Source organism: Microcaecilia unicolor, chromosome 9 (assembly GCF_901765095.1).
Source record: "Microcaecilia unicolor chromosome 9, aMicUni1.1, whole genome shotgun sequence".
Lineage (NCBI taxonomy): Eukaryota > Metazoa > Chordata > Amphibia > Gymnophiona > Siphonopidae > Microcaecilia > Microcaecilia unicolor.
In genome coordinates this window covers 171,842,576-171,865,422 of record NC_044039.1, presented here as the reverse complement: position 1 = coordinate 171,865,422, position 22,847 = coordinate 171,842,576, and positions in this window count along the sequence as shown.

The window sequence follows — 22,847 nt, the reverse complement described above, 5'->3', positions numbered from 1 at the left end:
ATGTGAAGCCTAGTATAAGTAATACTTTTCAAGGACAGAACAGATATGCATAGTTAATTTAGATGGATTTCTCATGCTTGCACCTCAAAATCAGATTTAAGAACATAGAAACGTAATTGGGTTCCAAAGAAACAAATCAAGAAAGAAAGGTAGAGGAAATGGGGAGAAGCGGCATCTTTGAATGGACCTGGGTATAATTATTTCTCTCTCTCTCCCTCTTGTATACAATTAGTGGATCTTGCTTGCTTTTTTTTTTTTAATTTCAATCTCCATCCCACTAACAAAATCCATTGCAAAATATAAGAGGAAGCTATCATGAAAGGATCATAAACCACTGACCTTTCAATTGTTCAGTACACAGGAAAAGACAGCAGGGTTCATAGAATGAATGGTGGAAAATCAGTGTGCCAGTGAGTCATCATAATACCTGAGCTTAATGCTGCAACTGTACTATGTTTGAAACCAATTCGTTGTTTCCAAAAACCATACTCCCCCTAAAAAAGCCCCAAACAATAAAATATGATGCCTTAGCATTTTAGCAAACTAGTGCCTGTTTCAAGAGGGAATTATGAGTAGAGAGGTGTGGTAGCCGTGTTAGTCCACTTTTAAAGGTAATCAATAGAAATAAAACAAAATAAAACATGGAAAAGAAAATAAAATGATTCCTTTTTTATTGGACATAACTCAATACATTTCTTGATTAGCTTTCGAAGGTTGCCCTTCTTCGTCAGATTGGAAATAAGAGGGAATTTTAAAAGCAGGCATCATGCACTGTCTTAACTCTAACACAAGTGGAACTTTCAAAACTATTTTGTTCTTTTTTTTCTGCAGTTAGCTTGCTTAGTGCTACTACTACTATTTAGCATTTCTATAGTGCTACAAGGCGTATGCAGCGCTGCACAAACATAGAAGAAAGACAGTCCCTGCTCAAAGAGCTTACAATCTAATAGAAAAAAAAATAAAGTAAGCAAATCAAATCAATTAATGTGTACAGGAAGGAGGAGAGGAGGGTAGGTGGAGGCGAGTGGTTACAAGTGGTTAAGAGTCAAAAGCAATGTCAAAGAGGTGGGCTTTCAGTCTAGATTTAAAGGTGGCCAAGGATGGGGCAAGACGTAGGGGCTCAGGAAGTTTATTCCAGGTGTAGGGTGCAGTGAGACAGAAGGCGCGAAGTCTGGAGTTGGCAGTAGTGGAGAAGGGAACAGATAAGAAGGATTTATCCATGGAGCGGAGTGCACGGGAAGGGGTGTAGGGAAGGACGAGTGTGGAGAGATACTGGGGAGCAGCAGAGTGAATACATTTATAGGTTAGTAGAAGAAGTTTGAACAGGATGTGAAAACGGATAGGGAGCCAGTGAAGCGACTTGAGGAGAGGGGTAGTATGAGTAAAGCGACCCTGGCGGAAGACAAGACGGGCAGCAGAGTTTTGAACCGATTGGAGAGGGGAGAGGTGACTAAGAGCTTATGAGAGCACTGATGTTTTAAAGATATGAATTCTTTTCATTCTGCACCTGGACTTGCATTAGGAAAATGGCTGATTTTTTTTTTAATCTCATTCAGTCTTTTCCTCCTGCCCTCTTCCTGCTGTAATAACCCTGGGATTATTCATGGATTAACAGTCCATTTCTGCAAAAGTTTGCTATGGATGGAAATGAGCTAAGTAGCAAATGTTGTATGAAATATTGCTTGGAAAAGTCTGAAAAAATCTCTTTGTGAAAACCGGCCCTAGAACACATTTTCACATCTCATCTTTTTAAGGAAAGCATAAATAGCGAGTTGCTTTGCATGTTTTTGCATTTCACACACAAAACCGGGGCTACTATTGATCCCAGCAATTAAGAAATAAAAGAAATAAATTCTAGGGTCAAATAGATCTGTAAAATTATTTCAAGCAATTCGAGCTTGATATTAATTTTGGGAATGTATATTTATGTATAAAGAGAAAAATAGGTGTGCTCCTACGAACAGTAGAATTATGTTGAGAACAAAATCTCAGCATCCATGCAACCAACAAAGATGGAAAACAACTCCACAACAACTTGAATCAGCGAAAGCACTCAACAAATATGTGTGGAATAAGCTAGAAACATAGGGGGCCTTTTACTAATGTGTGCTGAGAATTGGCCTGCGGTACTGTAGACGCATGTTTTGGATGCATGCAGAATTATTTTTTAGCACACCTACAAAAAACATCTTTTTTTAATTTTTTTTTACCAAAAACGGATGTGTGTCAAAATGAAAATTGCTGTGTGTCCATTTTGGGTCTGAGACCTTACCGCAAGCCATTGACCTAGCGGTAAGGTCTCACACGGTAACCGGGCGGTAATGGTCTATGTGTGTCAAATACCACTTGACGTGCGTAGCTGCTGCGCACCAGAAAATAAAAAAAATATTTTTCATATGCACGTACTGGATGCACACCAAAATTGAAATTACCACAAGGGCCACATGGTAACAGGGTGGTACTCTAATTTGGCAGGTGTAGGGCATGCGTAGGCACCTATGCAGCTTAGTAAAAGGGCCCCATATTTTGGTATGGGAGAAAAGGACCTCATATGGCCAAGCGCAACGACTTCAATCACTTCAATAGCTCAAATGAGTCTGCGTGCAGGACCCTTTGTAATCATAGGTCCTCAAAAACTCCCTTCACAAGCATTTGCACATGTTTTTCTAACCATTTTTTAAAACTTTTTTTTTTTTACTTTTTTTATGCTTACATTACTCACAATGCCTAATTTTTTTAAATAAATATCAGGAACACAATATACTTACATTGTCCTTATATATATCATCTCAATATCACTTCAGCAGTTCAGTAAGATACGAAACCCCAGCACGTATTTGACTCCCCATCTCTGTTTCACCAATGACTTCTTCAGGGGGTGTTCAGCATCCAGCTGTGTTTCAATGAACTCGCTACAGTGGTGTGACTGACATAACATTCACACTGTACGGAGTACATTCAAAATGGCGCAGCCAGATATGCAGACAAATCCCAGTGGGTACCAAGTAACATCAATATTTGATTGTTAGCATTCAGTTATTGATGGTTAATAGCTCATTAGCCAATTAAGTTGTGTACACATCTTTGACCTGTGCTCAAATTTGGACGCCATATATAGAATCTGGGGGATAGTGCATATTTACAAAGGGGTGTATACATGGAAGGAGCCTGGGCTGGGCATGAGCAGGACCCACACTTACTTACATACCTAATAGAGTACTATAAAATATGTTCAGCATTTAGGCACCCACAGTTACTTCAGCTCTAGGGCTGGCATGAGCGTTCAAGCCAAAATTCTAGGCATATGTATATAGCCGATTAGGCTGGTATTCTATAACAAAAAGTAACCACCTACTTTGCTTTATAGAATAAGCTCCTACCAGTACTGTTCCCTCTAAGCTGATCAGAGTCCTCCACCAACAGTACTGCCAGTGGGGGGGGGGGGGGGGGGGGGTGCTGTTTCACTATCACTTTTTCAATAGTGAGGGACAGGCAAATTCTGCAGGACTCCAGGGAACCTGCTTGTCCCTAGGGATTGAAAACACAATATTGAAGCACCACCCCCTACTGGTAGCAATGCAGTTGGAGGACTGTCACTCAACTTAGAGGGAATGGTTCTGCATTTTAAGCACCCTGTTATAGAGCTGCTCTTTCTGTGCCTTTTCCACAAAACACAGAAACATTGCTGTTTTTGCCTGTTTGAGGTGTCTTGCAAACACCCCTTCCACAAAAATGCCTCAGTTTATTCCATTGACCTTCCAATCATTTTCTTTGGTTTGCAGTTTTTTTTTGCCAGATCAGCCACATCCAGCTGCTTTCAGCCCGACAGCTTTATTCATCTTGTTAAATAGGAAGGAAGTGTGCTTGGAGGTATTGTTTTTCATTAAGATTTGGAATTTGCTTATACCATGAGCACAGAAATGGTTAAGAATCTTAATCTTAGGAAAAACGAGTTGCCAACATATTTTTGGACAAAAGACCTTAAAATGACAAGTTGTTCCGGGTATGCAAAATGCTTTTCTTTTCAGATATATTGACAGTCGGAGGGGGGTTAGGATTGAGAATATGGGTAAAGTTGCTGCCAGTTTCTACTGGTACTCATGTTTAAAAAGAAACTATGGAAACCAGAAGTAGGATTATTAATTAAGTTAAATTTGGAATGCCTTTGCCAGGCGTGCCTGTATGATTTCAATGAAGCAACCTGTTGGGTTGCAATTCAGTCTGTTGTTTGTAATTTAACAGAATGCTGAACTGTTCATAAATTAACACATTGTTTCAATAATCTTATTAACAGGTTATTTCATGATAAGATTAGATTTTGAGCTTTTTTTTATTTTTTAACATAAAGAATCACTACCTTTCTTCATATGCGCCAGGGGTAATCTGTATATTAAAATACAGACTGTACATAATTGTGTGGTTTTGGTTACTAGATACACTCCAGTGTTTGGTGTACCAATTATATTATATCTGGATTTTAATAGAATTCTCTTTCTACTAATATAGATATACCTACTGAATTGCCATCCTTTTTACAATGGCTTGTAATAAAGAAATGTCCAAGATTCTAGATACATTGTAAACATCTGATACATTTAATAGTGAGAAGCTAAAGAGAAATGTGGTTATAGTAAATCAAGCAATTCACAGTAACGTGAACATAGTAACATAGTACGTGATGGCAGAAAAAGACCTGTACGGTCCATCCAGTCTACCCAATATGATAAACTCATATGCGTTACTTTATATGTATATGTATACCTGACCTTGATTTGTATCTACCATTTTCAGAGCTTTCCTGTCAAGTGTAAAATGCTAAAGCCTCTGCCTTGTACATTCCTTATGTATTGTACAATAGGCATAATTCTCTACGACTTTGCATTTCAAGTCCGAAGCCTGAAAGCCTCAGGATTCCATATCCAGCAGACTTCAGAGTTAAATATAAATGCCATACTTCAGGAATGTTGTCAGTTGATGAAACAGGAAGAGTTGCTTTCATACAGAGGGACAAGAGGGAAAAGACCTACATCCCCATTTGCATGTGGAAAGTCCACCTTAAATACAACTGTCTGCAGTGGAACCTTAAAGCTAAATTGCCCATCTTGCTGATTTTATGTGAAATGCAGCACAGCAAAGGGTGATCGTGCACTTCTGGTAAAGGGTAGAAGGGAGGCAGTAATGTTTCAAGTAATACTATGTCTGGGCAACAATCCAACATGCACAGTAGGCAGAAGCTAAAAGGAAGTGCTTGCTTTTAGGTTTTTAAACTGCTATCCTTTAATCCTGTGTGATGATTGACAATCATGATGCAGGGTATGAGGTGTCTCTCTCTGTAATCCAGTGAGTGGATGTTATTTGTGTGTCTAGCATGGCTTAATTCAACTAAAACTACATGGGAGACTGTGCAGTAGGTGCTACCCTCATAGTTGATAGCTTCTATTTATAGAACTGATTTTGTTTTTTCTAAAGATGGTATAATTAAATGCTTTACTATAGGTAAGAATAAAAGTAGCATACTAACTTCTTCTACAATTTAAACCAGAAGAAAAGCAAAGATCATTCACAATAATGTTAATCCCAGTTCCAAAATGGTGTCTTCTATTCGCTCCCACTCAACCTTTCTTTATACCTACTATTGATTAAGAAGCCATGGTATGCTGACCTTATTAGCACCGTAGTCCAAGGGACAGCTGAGCTATGAGCATGAGAACAGCTCTTTCAGCTACTTTTAAAAAACCGTTGAAACACCATGGAATGAAGCTTGTGTTCTTCCACCGAATGACTGCTCATAAGGGGATCTTGTCTATATGCCATTAGCTCATGGTTCTGATGCAGAGAGCAAAGAATAGTGTTCCACTGATTCTCCTCTCCAGCCAGTCAGCTGCAGGGCTAGGAATAAAGACAGAATACAGGCTGGAGAAGATAGCAGGAGAAAGAAGTCAGCAGAAGGCAAAGGAAAAGCTGTAGGGATGGACTGACATTTACAAAGACATAGGCAATGTCAACCTCATATCCCGTGTCATTTTATGTCATTTAACAAATAAAAATGAAAACATGATATTTTCTCTCAGATTCTATAAAGGTTGTCCAAATATGGGTGTGGATCCCTGATCCTTATGCAAAATAGTTAGTTAATGAGCTCCAATGATTTCATTATTGGCGTTAACAAGCACTTGACACTAATTATGATTTGCGTGTGGATGTAGCTATGTGCTAATCTATAACAATGAGCACCTAAAATGGATTGCATGCAACTCAAAAGAGGTCTTGGCCAAGGGAGGGGCATGGATGGGTTAGGGGCATTCACAAGATACAGGTGCAGTGTTATAGAATAATGGAGATCCACTCACAACTTGAGAGCCAGGAGTTACACCAGGCTTCAGCAGGCATAAGTCTTCACACCCAAAGCTGGGTGTGGAAATCTGCATGCAGTGCTGTTTAATAAAGGGTGCTCATCCCTTTTTCATGTGCAGATAACAATTTTATTCATTTAGATTTTGCTCACACCTTCTTCAGTAGTAGCTCAAGGTGAGTTACATTCAGGTACACAGGATATTTCTCTGTCCCAGGAGGGCTCACAATAAGTTTGAAGCAATAGAGGGTTAAGTGACTTGCCCAAGATCACAAGGAGCAGCAGTGGGATTTGAACTGGCCACCTCTGGATTGCAAGACTGGTGCTCTAACCACTATGCCACTCATCCACCTCTCCACTCTTTGCAAAGAGTGCACACTATTTGTAAAGTGTACACTCTCTTTTCAATGTGGCCAAATTGTGGGGTCTTTTGCAAAGGCGCGGTAGTGTTTTTAATGCACACTGATTAGCGTGTGCTAAACGCTAGAGTTGCCCATAGGAATATATGGGCATCTCTAGTATTTAGTGCATGCTTATTTTTAGTGTGCATTAAATATGCTAGCGCGCCTTTGTAAAAGGATCTCTGTATACACAACTTAATTGTTTAACAAGCCAATCAGTGCCAATAATTGGCCACTAACAAGCAATTATCGGCACTAATTAGAATTTACGTGTACAACTTTCTAAGCATATTCAGAAGCCATGCCAAACAGAATTTTGAAGATGATAGTGCTGGCTTTGAAGTGTATTCTGGCTTTGATGGGGAACCAATGTAGCTTTTCCAGTAGTGGTGTTACTCTTTTGTATTTCGACTTCTGGAAAATCAGTCTTGCTGCTGTGTTTTGTGCAGTTTGTAGTGATTTTAGTATGTTTTCTTTGCCACCTACATATGCTGTGTTGCAGTAGTCTAGTTGGGGTAATATCGATGATTGTACTATAAGGTGAAATGAGTTACTGGGAAAGTAATCCCTTATCCTTCTCAGTTTCCACAGGGTTTTCAAACATTTCGCTGTAACTGCTGATACCTGGTTTTCAAGGGATTGGTGTTTATCTAGGATGATTCCTAATTTTTTTATCTGCATTTCAGTTCTGTATGTTTGTTGGTTGATTGTGAAGCTTTGGTAAGAGGTTTTGCTGTGCGGGTTAGTTAGAACTAGGAATTTGGTTTTGTCTCTAGTTCCTCTTCTCAATTAATATTCAAGCTTAAAAATAACAATATTCTTCTCTATCCTTCAGTACATTTATCATAAAAAAGGAGCTATGATTGAGCTTACTCATACCTTGCCACCTTTTACTGGACTTCTCTGCCTCAGGGATTAAGGATTGAGAACTCTTACATTCTGTTTTGGAAAAATATTAAAACTTATCTGTTCAATGAATATTTAATTTGTTGAGTTGCTTGTATCATTGTTTAATGATGAAAAATATGTTATTGATTTATTTAATTTAGATTTAGCAGTAAGGATATTTGTTTGCATTACTGTACTTCTGTACACTGCTTTGAACCTTTATAGAGAATTGGTGATAAATAAATGCCAGATTAGACTAGATTAATGACATTGATCCTGAAACAAAAGCAAAGACTAGCCAAAATATAGTAACATAGTAAATGATGGTGCATCCTGTCTGCACAACAAGATAAACTCATTTACATATCCAAGTTTGATTTGTCCTTGTCATTTTCAGGGCACAGACCGTAGAAGTTTGCCCACTGTTCTTGTACTAAAAGTTCTGAAGCTAACGTTGAAGCCCCTTAAAATTTACACTCCAGCCCATCCAGATCTATTCAGTTATGATCAGGGCATAGACCATATAAGTCTGCCCAGCATTGGTTTTGTTTCTCAAATACTGGCGTTGCTACCCAATCTCCACTAAGATTCCGTGGATCCATTCCTTCTAAACAGGATTCCTTTGTGTTTATCCCACGCACATTTGAATTCCATTACTGTTTTCATCACCACCACCTCCTGCGGGAGGGCATTCCATGTACCCATCACCCTTTCCGTAAAAATATACTTCCTGACATTACTCCTGAGTCTGCCCCCCTTCAACCTCAATTCATGTCCTCTATATCTACCGCCTTCCCGTCTCCGGAAAAGGTTTGTTTGCAGATTAATACCTTTCAAATATCTGAACATCTGTATCATGACACCCCTGTTTCTCCTTTCCTCCAAGGTATACATGTTCAGGTCGGCAAGTCTCTCCTCATACGGTTTGCAACACAGATCCCAGATCATTTTTGTAGCTTTTCTTTGCACTGCTTCCAGTCTTTTTACATTTTTAGCAAGATACGGCCTCCAAAACTGAACACAATACTCCAAAAACAAAAATGGGCAATACTGCAAATAACATGGGAAATGAAATAAAAGAGCTGCACCTCAGAAAACATTTATCCATTGTCAACAAGTTACCTTAGGAGACACATGAGATGTAAGAACCTCGTGTAGATTATGTTCCAGCAGTCTCAGATGCTACCAGTAGAGAAACGTTGGATGGCTCCAGTTGAAAGTACGCAAAGCAGGCAGGGCACAGGACTCAGGAATGAAATAGCCAGATGGCAGAGGTGGCATAACTCAGCAGGGGAAACTTATGAGTAGAAGAGCTGCCAGCAGCAACCAAGTGTATCACAGTGTAAAGAACGCTGGCATATTTAGGGTGGGTGTGTCGGGGCGAATCCACCCCCTGTCAGATCTGGCTCCCTCCCCGTTAAATCTTCTCAGCTTTTTCACCCAGAAGCCGCACTCATAGGCTGCCTGAGGCCTGCTTCAAGATTTCCTCCCTGAATCGTCTCGCCCTGTAGTCAAGGACTTTATGTGTAATGTGTGGGTACCAGTGAATTTTCAAAATTACTCCAGGGACTTTTATCCCTGGATTCTATATATGACTCCCAAATTTGGGTGCTGATATTTGGGCTCTGATTCAAGATGCCACTCAACTAAACTGGCTAACAAGCTGATACTGAAGAGGAAAACGACATTGACACAGAATCTATCTTCCACCTTACCTTCCTCTCTATCACCTATTTCTACCTACCCATCCATCCTATTACTACCCATCATTACTATGTTATACTTAATTTCCTACTTTACATAACAAAATTCTGTGTTACCTATTACTATGTAAGCCGCATTGAGCCTGCTTTTAGTGGGAAAGTGCGGGATACAAATATAATAAATAAATAATTGGTAAGCAATTGAACTTTGCATGCGTGCTATGCTATATCAGAAAAACACAGTCCTGGCTTTGTTACTCTCTAGCTATAAGAGTTGGGGCAGCCTCCTACCTTGCAATGCTTTAGTTGACACGGCCGTGGTCATACTGTCTTGTAACAATAACACATAAAGGGGGAGATTCTATATATGGTGCCTAAAAAATCGGCACTGAAATCAGTGCCGTGTAAGCGCATTCTATAATCAGTGCGTAGATTTAGGTGCCAACTGTAGAATATGCCTAGCTGATATCTCAGTGCCCAAAAATTTTGCACATCCATTTACACCAACGAAAACATGGTGTAAATTCCAGCACGTAGATTTACACGCACTGGGCTATATTCTATAACTATGTGTGTAAATTTCAGAATACCCATGAAATTCCCATTCCCCACCCATAACCACACCCCTTTTTGCCGGTGCGCTTTAGAAGTTTGGCGCACTTTGTTACAGAATACACTTAGCTGTGCACTTAAATTCAAATCAGTGCCAATTAGTACTCATTATTGCTTGTTAAGTGTTGTTATCAGTGCTCATTAGCTTGTTAAATTATGCACATGGAATCCGCTTGGATTTTGGCACAGATCTCGCGATGCGCTACATAGAATCTGGGGAAACGTCCTTGACTTCTGGACATCAGAGGAATCAAATGCACAATCAACAACTTATGTCCATTGCTGGGTTTTTCTTTGTTGTGCCCAGCCCTCCAGCCTTAATGTTGGCCCCAGCCCTGGTCCCACCAAATAAATTCTTTGTGTGCCCTTCTTCAAACCATCCTGGGCAGTAGCTAGGAAAATGCCTAGCTCACCTATAAAACCAAAGGGGTTACATTTACATGTCCTGCTCTCCCTTTTCTGCAATGAGTGTCATGTCACAACTTTTTTCTCTTCCTTTATGTCTTCCACTTTTCTTTATTGCATTGTAGTTCCTTTCCTTATTTCTTTGTGTATGTTTTAACTTTGTACACTGCTTTGATGCTTTTTGTGAAAAGTGATATATTGAATTCAATAAACCATAAGTCATAAGCCACTGGCATATATACCTGCTCTGAGCCATGCATAAGTGTCATGAACTGCTTGTTTGGACTTAGGCTTTAGAGGGGTGATTGAAGGGAGAATTTTGCTTTCCTCTTTGGGATCTAAAACCTCCTCAAAAAGCCAGAAATTGGAGCATTAGAGCTTGACTCCTTAATTGGCTCCCCTTGGCTATCCAGTTTTGTGCTATTCAGGGCTTATGTGTCAATGGCGGCATTTGCATGTATGACTTGCAAAATCAGCTGCTTGCATGCATCATTTATATATCCAAAGCCTGAAAGGATGCCACTCTCTATTTTCAAAGTGTTTCTTTGAATGGTTGTTCCATTACACATGTATTTCCTGCATCCTTATAGGTGGAGCTTAATTTGTAGGCAAAAGGGAAGTGGAACCGTGGAGCCAGGAAAGGGGTGGGAGAGACATGGATAGCAGGAGAAGAAGGGCTGGGTTAGGAGTGGCTGTTTTCTGCTCTGCTTCAGGTTCACCCTTCTCCTCTGCCCTGCAGGATGCCTGGAAGCGAGGGGCTGGAGCAGAACAACACTGCTGCTCTGGTCTGTGTTCCAGGTCTTTCCCCAGAAAATAAGTCCTACTTAGAGGCATTTAATAAAAGGCTCCACGTTCCACAGTTATGCCTAAAACACAGCCTCTGATTTAACTTTAGGCAACAAATCAGCTTTACCTGGCATTCTTTCAATGATGAGCCACATTCCCGATCATAATGCTGAAAAAGTTGTGGTTCCACTAAAGATCTATTTACCCAAATCAAAGTATTTACAGGCTTTAATCCACAATTATTTTCATGGTGAATGACTGATCCGTTAAAGCACTGACCAGAGAAGGAGTTTCTTACTTACAACCTTGCCTTCTTAGATTATTTCTGGCTGACCTGGAGATATGCTGCATTCAAGCTCTCAGGAGATTTACGGGCACTTACATGAGTGGAGGAATTCTTTTGTCTTGAATTTCCTCAGATTTGGCCTACAGTGCACCTAGTTTCCAGATACCAAAAGGAATTCCTCCGAATGAAGACTTCAAAAGATTTTGTGCACCATCTTTCTAGATGCAGTAGAAGTAGGCCACCCTAGGAATAATGTACAATGGTAGCACCAACCTTACTGGAAACGACCTACCATCATCTCCCAGCTGCTATGTTAGTGATTCCTGCAGGACTACAGATTTCAGAGTAAGAAACCCCTAATGGGCTTAAAGTGATATTATTGCACAGCGACCCCCTACCCCCCTTCTCTAAATACTTGGTGGAACTGCAAGTTGTACTGTAAAGGCACTGAATATGAAGGGGGTAATTTTACTTTGCTTTACTTATTTAGGGGTCCTTCTGCTAAGCTGTGTTAGGTGCTAAAGTGTTCCTAATGCAGCAAAAATTGGAGTACTCTGGATATGCTCAGGTGTCCTGCAGTAAGTCTGAAATCTGCTTTTGCTAACCACACACTTGCAAACATTTCTAAATTTTTTGAGGGGGCTTCTCAGGGGGCACAGAGTGGGCGTTCCTGTGCTAACAAGTTAGTGCATTTATATTACTGCATGTTAACTAGTTAGCACACACATTGTAATGTCTCTGTCTCGCTCCATGGTGCAACCTCTCCTTGAGTATTGCATTCCGTTCTGGTCACCGTATCTCAAAAAAGATATAGCAGAATTAGAAAAGGTTCAAAGAAGAGCAACCAAAATGATAAAGGGGATGGAAATCCTCCTATATGAGGAAAGGTTAAAGAACTTAGGGCTTTTCAGCTTGGAAAAGAGACGGATGAGGGGAGATGTGATTGAGGTCTACAAAATCCTGAGTGGTATAGAATGAGTACAAATGAATTGATTTTTTTACTCTTTCAAAAAGTACAAAGGCCAGGGGACACCCAATGAAATTACATGGAAATACTTTTAAAACCAATAGGGCTTTTGAGATATTCCTCAGGATTCTATATATCTCACTGAGATTTCCATGCGGAAATCGAAGCGTATTCCATAACTTAATTAGTTAACAAGCTAATCATGGCTGATCATTGGACGTTAACAGCCAATGATCAGCACTAATTGGCATTAATTAGACTTTACACACACTACTTGCTACATGTATTCTGAAATATGTTGCATGTAAATATAAGTTGCGTGGTTGAAGTGGGCGTGGTTATGGGTTTGAAATGGGCGGGTCATGGGCGTTTCCAAAACCTATGCACATTGTTATAGAATAAACCCACTCCACGCCTAATTTAGGCATCAGGATTTACACCAGGTTTACTCGGCGTAATTGACAGTGACTAAATTTAATAAAGTGGACTGGCACTAGGCATATTGTATAAACCATGTGGAAATTTAGGCTTATCCTATAAAGTACATGTAAATTAAAATGTACTTTATAGAATACACCTAAGTGAATTTAATTTTGGCTCCAAATTGTTATGCATGATATATAGAATCTAGTCCATTACGGCATACAAAATGTAATAAATAATGAAATGAGTGCTCACCCTCATTTCTGTGTACTTTGGGATAATTCTATGCACCAAAGGCATGTGTACATGACTAGAAAGCTCACATATCCGCATGCACTTGTGCACACACAACACACCCCCATAAATGCCAAGAATCCAACTAAGAGCTATTCTATCAAAAGGGGCCTAATGTCATGACGCATGGCTTGAAAGTGGGTGGCAGAGTCAGGACAGAGCATAGAGCATGGATGGGGCATGCAGTTAAGCAAGTAAATTGCACATGTGTTTTAGCTACTTAGGTGTGAGAATTTACAATGCTTCTGTGGGAAAGTTAGTGCTTGCTTTTCTTTATAGAATAGAGACCACATAGGTGTCCTCTAGGTAAATAAATATAGGCAAACTGGTATAGAATTACCCTCCACATGGGTGGTAATTGTATAAAGAGACACCTGGTTGTAGTTGACCGGAAGGTGTGTAAATGTATTCTTGCTATTTACATGGGAAGGAAATTGTAGAATATGTTTTATGGTTATGTTTTTATTATTTATAGCTCGCCTTTATCCAAGGCTGGTTGCAAATGTAACCCAGGTCTCACGCGGTTCTAGCTCTGGACCCAGGCCACAAAAAGAATATCTCTCAATTCAAATTTTTTTGTTACATTTGTACCCTGTGATTTCCCCACTCATGGCAGGCTCAATGCGGATTACATGGGGCAATGGAGGGTTAAGTGACTTGCCCAGAGTCACAAGGAGCTGCCTGTGCCTGAAGTGGGAATCAAACTCAGTTCCTCAGGACCAAAGTCCACCACCCTAACCACTAGGCCACTCCTCCACATTCAGGGCCAATCTCTCCTCACTCATCAGTTCCAGCACCCATGTGGTCAATGGTCCGGAATAGTCAATGGTGTGCTGGAGCTGGCTCGCACCAGCTCACGTGAGCCAGTTGTTGACTTTTGCCCAAGTTTGCGAGCTGGTTATTGCTCTAATCAGCTGGGGCAGGAGTGATCCTCCTACTCTCCTGCCCATGCAGTTTCCACTCTCCTCTGCACTGAAAGTGACTGTGGTAAGTTTCAGTGCCAGTCTTGCGAGATTACTATGGGAACTCGCAGCAGTCTTGTGAGATTGCTGCAGGAACTCACGGCAGCCATTTTCAGTAGTACTGACTATGGAGGAGAGTAGAGATTGCATGGGCAGGAGCATACGACGATCACTCCTGCCCCAGCTGACCACTGGACCACCAGGTAGGAGCGGAGAGCAGTGTAAAGTGGAAGCAGGGAGTGGGAGATGGGAGCATGAGGCAGGAGCAGGAGGGGGTTTTGAGAAACATGCTGCACAAGGGATAGGACAAGCTACATGGATGAGAGGGTTAGAAGGGGACAATCTGCGTGGATGAGAGGGAGGGAAGGGGACAAGTTGCATGGATGAGAGGGAGAGAAGGGGACAAGCGGTGTGGATGAGAGGGAGGGAAGGGGACAAGCTGCATGGATGAGAGGGAGGGAAGGGGACAAGCTGCATGGATGAGAGGGAGGGAAGGGGACAAGCTTCATGGATGAGAGGGAGGGAAGAGGACAAGCTGCGTGGATGAGAGGGAAAGAAGGGGACAAGCTGCACGTGGATTAGAGGGAGAGAACTTAAGAGGGAGATATGCCATATATGGAGGGAAGGGAAAAGGGAGAAGTGCAGCATATAAAAGGGGATGGAAAGAAGGTCATGCTGCTAATGGATAGGAGGGAAAGGAAATGGGGATATGTTGCTCATGGTTGTTTGCTTTTTTTGGGAAATATATTGCTCATGGATATTTACTATTTTGGAAATATATATCTTATCTGCTTTTGTATTTAGCGGAGTATGGAAGAAAATGCAATTCTGTTACTTTTACCAGTATTTTCATTGCATATAGAATCTGGCTTTCTTGGGGGGGGGGGGGGGGGGTCTCTAGTTTTTGTCTGCATGTCTCTTGTGGCCCCCTATTTTGTCTATTTGTATCAGTTGAGGGTTTGTCCATGATCTGCATGTGCATCTGAAGTGAAAGATTCTGCAGGCATGTAGAGTCTGTTTAGGAATATGAAACTGTCTAGCTTGTTCCAGTTTCCTGATAGTGGTATCAATAGAAATCAAACAAAATAAAACATGGAAAAGAAAATAAGATGATACCTTTTATATTGGACATAACTTAATACATTTCTTGATTAGCTTTCGAAGGTTGCCCTTCTTCCTCAGATCGGAAATAAGCAAATGTGCTAGCTGACAGTGTATATAAGTGAAAACATTCAAGCATTACTATGACAGTCTGACAGGGTGGGAGGAGGGGGGTGGGTAGGAAGTATGCATGCATGTTTTATTTTGTTTGATTTCTTTTGATAACCTTAAGAGTGTACTAACACGGCTACCACACTCCTCTACTGATAGTGGTAGAATTTATTTATTTAGAACATTTATACCCCACTTTTTTCCACATAAAGCAGACTCAAAGTGGCTTACAATGTACTGATGAATCAATTACAATGACATTAGAGAGAGAAGAAGGAACAGGGGAAGAAGTGAAAGGGAAGGGCAGGGAAAAGAGTCTAAAATGGACGGTGGAAATCCAGACGCTGAGGTGGATCAGAGTGGCTGGAACAGCTCCCTGCAAGGCACTGTTGTAAGACCCAGCAAGTGCAGTCGAAGTGCAGAAGAAGCAGCAGTATGCGGCCTGGAGAGTGGAGGAAGTCACTGGTGGCAGATGACAGCAGCTGGAGGCGGACAATGCCGGCGGGGCCAACGGGTCCAGCAATAACACTGCAGAGGAATAGGGATCGCAGTCTGCCTGAAATTAAAGGCAACAGCCCCCCGCAACATCCGGCGACTCAAAAGGAAGCAAGTCCCCCACAAGGTGCAGCTATGCCCAAAAAGACTCCCCAATGCGAAGTAGGCCTCGATGCCCAGCAGCCGGCAACAAGCAGTGTAGTAGACTATCGCGGTCTGGAGCAGTCCGATGGAAAGGCTGGAGGAGAACTGGGTCATATAAACATTGGGGATGAGCCAATCAATAGTCACACTAGCTTCCCGCATTGTGGGGAGCCGGTCCTCACACTCCAGCACCCAGAACCGCAACAACAAAGGAAACGGGTTTGCAGCCGGTCTGCCGACACGACGAGCAAGGACGAAGAACCGCTCCCCTTGATGTTTCGGTCCGAAACAGGTGTTGAGGAGAAAATCAGACCTCTGCGGCGCCCAAAGGAAACCGGTATATAGTGTGAGAAATAGTCTGACAGTAAATCATCTGTCAGATTTAATGTCAATAAATTTATTGTGTAAAGAATTAGCAGATTGGGATGAATAGCAAACATTGGTGAAAATCAATTGGCCATTTAGAATTTACAGTAAAGAGTATTGAATGGTTTAATATCATTTGTAAATTGGTTGCTGCCTGCGCATATAATTTGTACCAATAGAATGTAAAATACAGTTACGTACATATCTACAGGTGTTTTTTTCTTTTTTTTTTCTGGAGAGAGACCCTGTTGTTAAAACTTTACCAGCACATCACTGGGAATAGCAATCTGGGGGTTTGGGAGACACTTTACCATTCAGGGTTCCACTTCACTCTTTAGTCCAGGAACCACACTGCACGCCAGAGGCTTAAACAACAAATCAACTTTTATTGAACTTCTGCAACAAGCAGCTGGGAAATTAATATACTGGCAACACAATTGATTGATGTACTCTTGAATAACATAATGTCAGCTTTTGCTGTTCTGTGGGGAACTCCTATACCACTTATGTCACAGGTATATTATTTATTATTGTTATTTATTTAGATTTGCTCACACCTTTTTCAGTAGTAGCTCAAGGTGAGTTACATTCAGGTACTCTGGATATTTCTCTGTCCCAGGAGGGCTCACAATCTAAGTTTGTACCTGAGGCAATGGAGGGTTAAGTGACTTGTGGGATATGAACCAGCCACCGCTGGATTGCAAGACAGGTGCTCTAACCACTTGGCCACTCCTCTGCTGTATGTACAGGGATATATCAGGACTATTTACATAGAGACAAATACTCCAGTCCATGCCTATCCCAGAGAATATTGTCCCAAAGGCTGGGCTCCTCACTTTTACAGGTCCAGATCCGCCTGGCCTGATGTCCCCCCAAGGTGACTTTTGCGTTTCTCTTATCTTCTGTTACTTAGTACATAAGTACATAAGTACATAAGTAGTGCCATACTGGGAAAGACCAAAGGTCCATCTAGCCCAGCATCCTGTCACCGACAGTGGCCAATCCAGGTCAAGGGCACCTGGCACGCTCCCCAAACGTAAAAACATTCCAGACAAGTTATACCTAAAAATGCGGAATTTTTCCAAGTCCATTTAATAGCGGTCTATGGACTTGTCCTTTAGGAATCTATCTAACCCCTTTTTAAACTCCGTCAAGCTAACCGCCCGTACCACGTTCTCCGGCAATGAATTCCAGAGTCTAATTACACGTTGGGTGAAGAAAAATTTTCTCCGATTCGTTTTAAATTTACCACACTGTAGCTTCAACTCATGCCCTCTAGTCCTAGTATTTTTGGATAGCGTGAACAGTCGCTTCACATCCACCCGATCCATTCCACTCATTATTTTATACACTTCTATCATATCTCCCCTCAGCCGTCTCTTCTCCAAGCTGAAAAGCCCTAGCCTTCTCAGCCTCTCTTCGTAGGAAAGTTGTCCCATCCCCACTATCATTTTCGTCGCCCTTCGCTGTACCTTTTCCAATTCTACTATATCTTTTTTGAGATACGGAGACCAGTACTGAACACAATACTCCAGGTGCGGTCGCACCATGGAGCGATACAACGGCATTATAACATCCGCACACCTGGACTCCATACCCTTCCTAATAACACCCAACATTCTATTCGCTTTCCTAGCCGCAGCAGCACACTGAGCAGAAGGTTTCAGCGTATCATCGACGACGACACCCAGATCCCTTTCTTGATCCGTAACTCCTAACGCGGAACCTTGCAAGACGTAGCTATAATTCGGGTTCCTCTTACCCACATGCATCACTTTGCACTTGTCAACATTGAACTTCAACTGCCACTTGCACGCCCATTCTCCCAGTCTCGCAAGGTCCTCCTGTAATCGTTCACATTCCTCCTGCGACTTGACGACCCTGAATAATTTTGTGTCATCGGCGAATTTAATTACCTCACTAGTTATTCCCATCTCTAGGTCATTTATAAATACATTAAAAAGCAACGGACCCAGCACAGACCCCTGCGGGACCCCACTAACTACCCTCCTCCACTGAGAATACTGGCCACGCAATCCTAATCTCTGCTTCCTATCTTTCAACCAGTTCTTAATCCATAATAATACCCTACCTCCGATTCCATGACTCTGCAATTTCTTCAGGAGTCTTTCGTGCGGCACTTTGTCAAACGCCTTCTGAAAATCCAGATATACAATATCAACCGGCTCCCCATTGTCCACATGTTTGCTTACCCCCTCAAAAAAATGCATTAGATTGGTGAGGCAAGACTTCCCTTCACTAAATCCGTGCTGACTTTGTCTCATCAGTCCATGTTTTTGTATATGCTCTGCAATTTTATTCTTAATAATAGCCTCCACCATCTTGCCCGGCACCGACGTCAGACTCACCGGTCTATAATTTCCCGGATCTCCTCTGGAACCCTTCTTAAAAATCGGAGTAACATTGGCTACCCTCCAGTCTTCCGGTACTACACTCGATTTTAGGGACAGATTGCATATTTCTAACAGTAGCTCCGCAAGTTCATTTTTTAGTTCTATTAATACTCTGGGATGAATACCATCAGGTCCCGGTGATTTACTACTCTTCAGCTTGCTGAACTGACCCATTACATCCTCCAAGGTTACAGAGAATTTGTTTAGTTTCTCCGACTCCCCCGCTTCAAATATTCTTTCCGGCACCGGTGTCCCCCCCAAATCCTCCTCGGTGAAGACCGAAGCAAAGAATTCATTTAATTTCTCCGCTACGGCTTTGTCCTCCTTGATCGCCCCTTTAACACCATTTTCGTCCAGCGGCCCAACCGACTCTTTGGCCGGTTTCCTGCTTTTAATGTATCTAAAAAATTTTTACTATGTATTTTTGCTTCCAACGCTAATTTCTTCTCAAAGTCCTTTTTTGCCCTCCTTATCTCCGCTTTGCATTTGGCTTGGTATTCCTTATGATCTATCCTGTTACTTTCAGTTGGTTCTCTTCTCCACTTTCTGAAGGATTGTTTTTTGGCTCTAATAATTTCCTTTATCTTACTGTTTAGCCACGCCGGCTGACGTTTAGTCTTTTTTCCCTTTTTTCTAATACGTGGAATATATTTGTCCTGAACCTCCAGGATGGTGTTTTTAAACAGCATCCACGCCTGATGCAAGTTTTTTACTCTGCGAGCTGCTCCTTTCAGTCTTTTTTTCACCATTTTTCTCATTTTGTCGTAATCACCTTTTCTATAGTTAAACGCTAGCGTACTTGATTTCCTAGTTTCACTTCCTTCAATGCCAATATCAAAACCGATCATATTATGATCACTGTTATCAAGCGGCCCTCGTATCGTTACCCCCTGCACTAGATCATGAGCACCACTAAGGACTAAGTCTAGTATTTTTCCTTCTCTTGTCGGCTCCTGAACTAGCTGTTCCATGAAGCTGTCCTTGATTTCATCAAGAAATCTTATGTCCCTTGCGTGTACAGATGTTACATTAACCCAGTCTATATGCGGGTAATTGAAATCCCCCATTATTATTGTGTTGCCCAGTTTGTTTGCGTCCCTGATTTCCTTTAACATTTCTGCATCCGTCTGTTCGTCCTGGCCAGGCGGACGGTAGTACACTCCTATCACTATCCTTTTCCCCTTTGCACATGGAATTTCAATCCACAGTGATTCCAAGGAGTGTTTTGTTTCCTGCAGAATTTTCAATCTATTTGATTCAAGGCTCTCGTTAATATACAATGCTACCCCTCCACCAATCCGATTCACCCTATCACTACGATATAATTTGTACCCCGGTATGACAGTGTCCCACTGGTTATCCTCCTTCCACCAGGTCTCAGAGATGCCTATTATATCTAATTTTTCATTTAGTGCAATATATTCCAACTCCCCCATCTTATTTCTTAGGCTCCTGGCATTCGCATATAGACATTTCAAACTATGTTTGTTGTTCCTAAGTACATCATGCTTAGTACTTGACAGTATTAATTGGCAATCTTTTGTCTGATTTTTATTGTTATTTAAAGATACCCGATCTACTACAATCTCTTTTGCAACCTCACTATCAGGATACTCTATCTTCCCTGTTATGGTGATATCTTTGAAAGATACCTTATCCCGAACCATGCTCTTTTGAGCGACTGTCGGCCTTCCCCCCATTTCTAGTTTAAAAGCTGCTCTATCTCCTTCTTAAACGCCGATGCCAGCAGCCTGGTCCCACTCTGGTTAAGATGGAGCCCATCCTTTCGGAATAGGCTCCCCCTTCCCCAGAATGTTGCCCAGTTCCTAACAAATCTAAAGCCCTCCTCCCTGCACCATCGTCTCATCCACGCATTGAGACTCTGGAGCTCTGCCTGTCTCTTGGGCCCTGCGCGTGGCACAGGTAGCATTTCAGAAAATGCTACCCTGGAGGATCTGGATTTCAGCTTTCTACCTAAGAGCCTAAATTTTGCTTCCAGAACCTCTCTCCCACATTTTCCTATGTCATTAGTACCCACATGTACCAAGACAGCCGTCTCCTCCCCAGCACTATATAAAATCCTATCTAGGTGACGCGTGAGGTCCGCCACCTTCGCACCAGGCAGGCAAGTCACCAGGCGATCCTCACGTCCACCAGCCACCCAGCTATCTATATGCCTAATGATCGAATCACCAAGTACAACAGCTGTCCTAACTTTTGCAAAATGTAACATATCTTTTCACCTTCACAGTTTCTCTTGCCATCTACATTGAGCTTTGCTTCTCATTTCTCCTGTTTATGTCAAATGTATAAAGTATATTGTACTTGATTAATTTTTTACAAGTTCTCTGTCCAGCAACCACATAGCATTGCTTCTCATGATCTTCTGGGACTGGCTGGGAGAAGTACTAGTCCTCTGTCTGGAAAGTGCCGAGTTTATTGAGATTCATTTTGGCTTTCGGGGAAAGTTGTGACAACAATCCCCTTTAGCTTTACCCCTGACGCAGCTTGTTGAGGTGAAATGTGGCCATATCGGGTGCTTTGTTTTGAATAAATTGTATTTTTTCTACCTCTACTAGTTTGCTGTGTGCGGTTCTCAAATATATTATGTACTGCACTTGTATACTTGTATACTTGTTCTATTAATTATATACCGTAAGTTACATTGAACTCAAGATTATTTGGGGTAATGTGGGATACAAATAAATAAATACCTAGATAAAAATACATTTAGCAAACAACTGAGTAAACAAAAACATACAGAAAGCAATAATGCCAATATGTCATAGGCGTTCATGGTCGTTCATAGACTTGACTTAGCAGATAATGTTTTAACATTGATTTATAGGATGCGACAGTCTGCTGTGATTTTAGCGCGAGGTAGTTTATTCCTCTCAAAAGGGCTGGGTCCAGAAAAGTGTCAGTTTCTGTAATATGCAGGTGCAAGTGTCTTAAGTTTGGAATAGTTCAGATGTTAGTTTGCTTCCTGTGTGTGGAGTCCTTGGTGTAGTATGTACGTGATGGATATGTTTCTGTTATGATTTGTCATTTCATCACTATGAATTTACTTATTGTAAACCGCCGAGAGCTCTACAGATTGTGCGGGTTATAAATGTTTTAAATAAATAAATCAACCAACAGCAAAGGTGAAAAAAACTGTTTCGCTAGTATTGACGTCCAATTCCAGTACACACAAGATTGTGTTCCTTATCGTCTCTCTTGAAAGAAGCACTGTCGTTTTAATAGCAGCACTTTTGTTTACTGAACTATTTGTATCCTTGATGAATACGTATAAACATGATTTTGATGACATGGATTGATTATGAAATGAGGTTTTGAGATCAGACTCCTGATGAAGGCTTTTTAGCTGAAACACGAATTTGTGTTGAGTCACTCACCGAACATAATAAAGTATTACACTTATACATATATCATTTGGACTCCTCTTTGTTTCCTTTACTGTTGTTTTGTTGTGCTTGGACTTTGCAAAGGTTTCTTTTTCTTGTTGTTTTTGTTTAAACAAACAAACAAACAAATAAATAGCAAGTGCACTTGTATTTGAAGAATGCAGTTGCCTAGGTGGCACATATCATTGCAGTGCATAACATAGGTAAGAGGAAGAGTGTTGATGAAGTCCCAAATAAACTAACAACAACAATTTAAACTTAACTCTTTGCACCACAGGAGGCCAGTGGAACTGTGCAAGAATACCCGCTAGTGTAAAAGTACATGCCATGAATTGATGGCGCATACTTTGATGGTGGGTGTGCACATGGGTTGAGTGAACGGGTGTGCATGTGAATTACAGAATGCTACCTTTTGCATATGTTCATGCTCACATGGAGGCACAAACATTTTCACCAGCTGCAGTGCTGATGTAAGTAATCACACCATAATGCATGCGTGGGTTTCGCCATTTGTACTAGTATTCTACAAAGAAATGTAGGTGCCAACCAGAGGTGTAGCTAGGTGGGGCCACTGGGGCATGGGCCCCCACAGATTTAGCCCTGGCCTCCTCTACTTTTGACCTCCCTGCCGCTGACCCTCCCCTGCCACCTTCGACCCCCCTACCGCTGCCGCTGCCTGGTACCTTTGCTGGCGGGGGTCCCCAACCCCCGCCAGCTGAAGTCTTCTTCA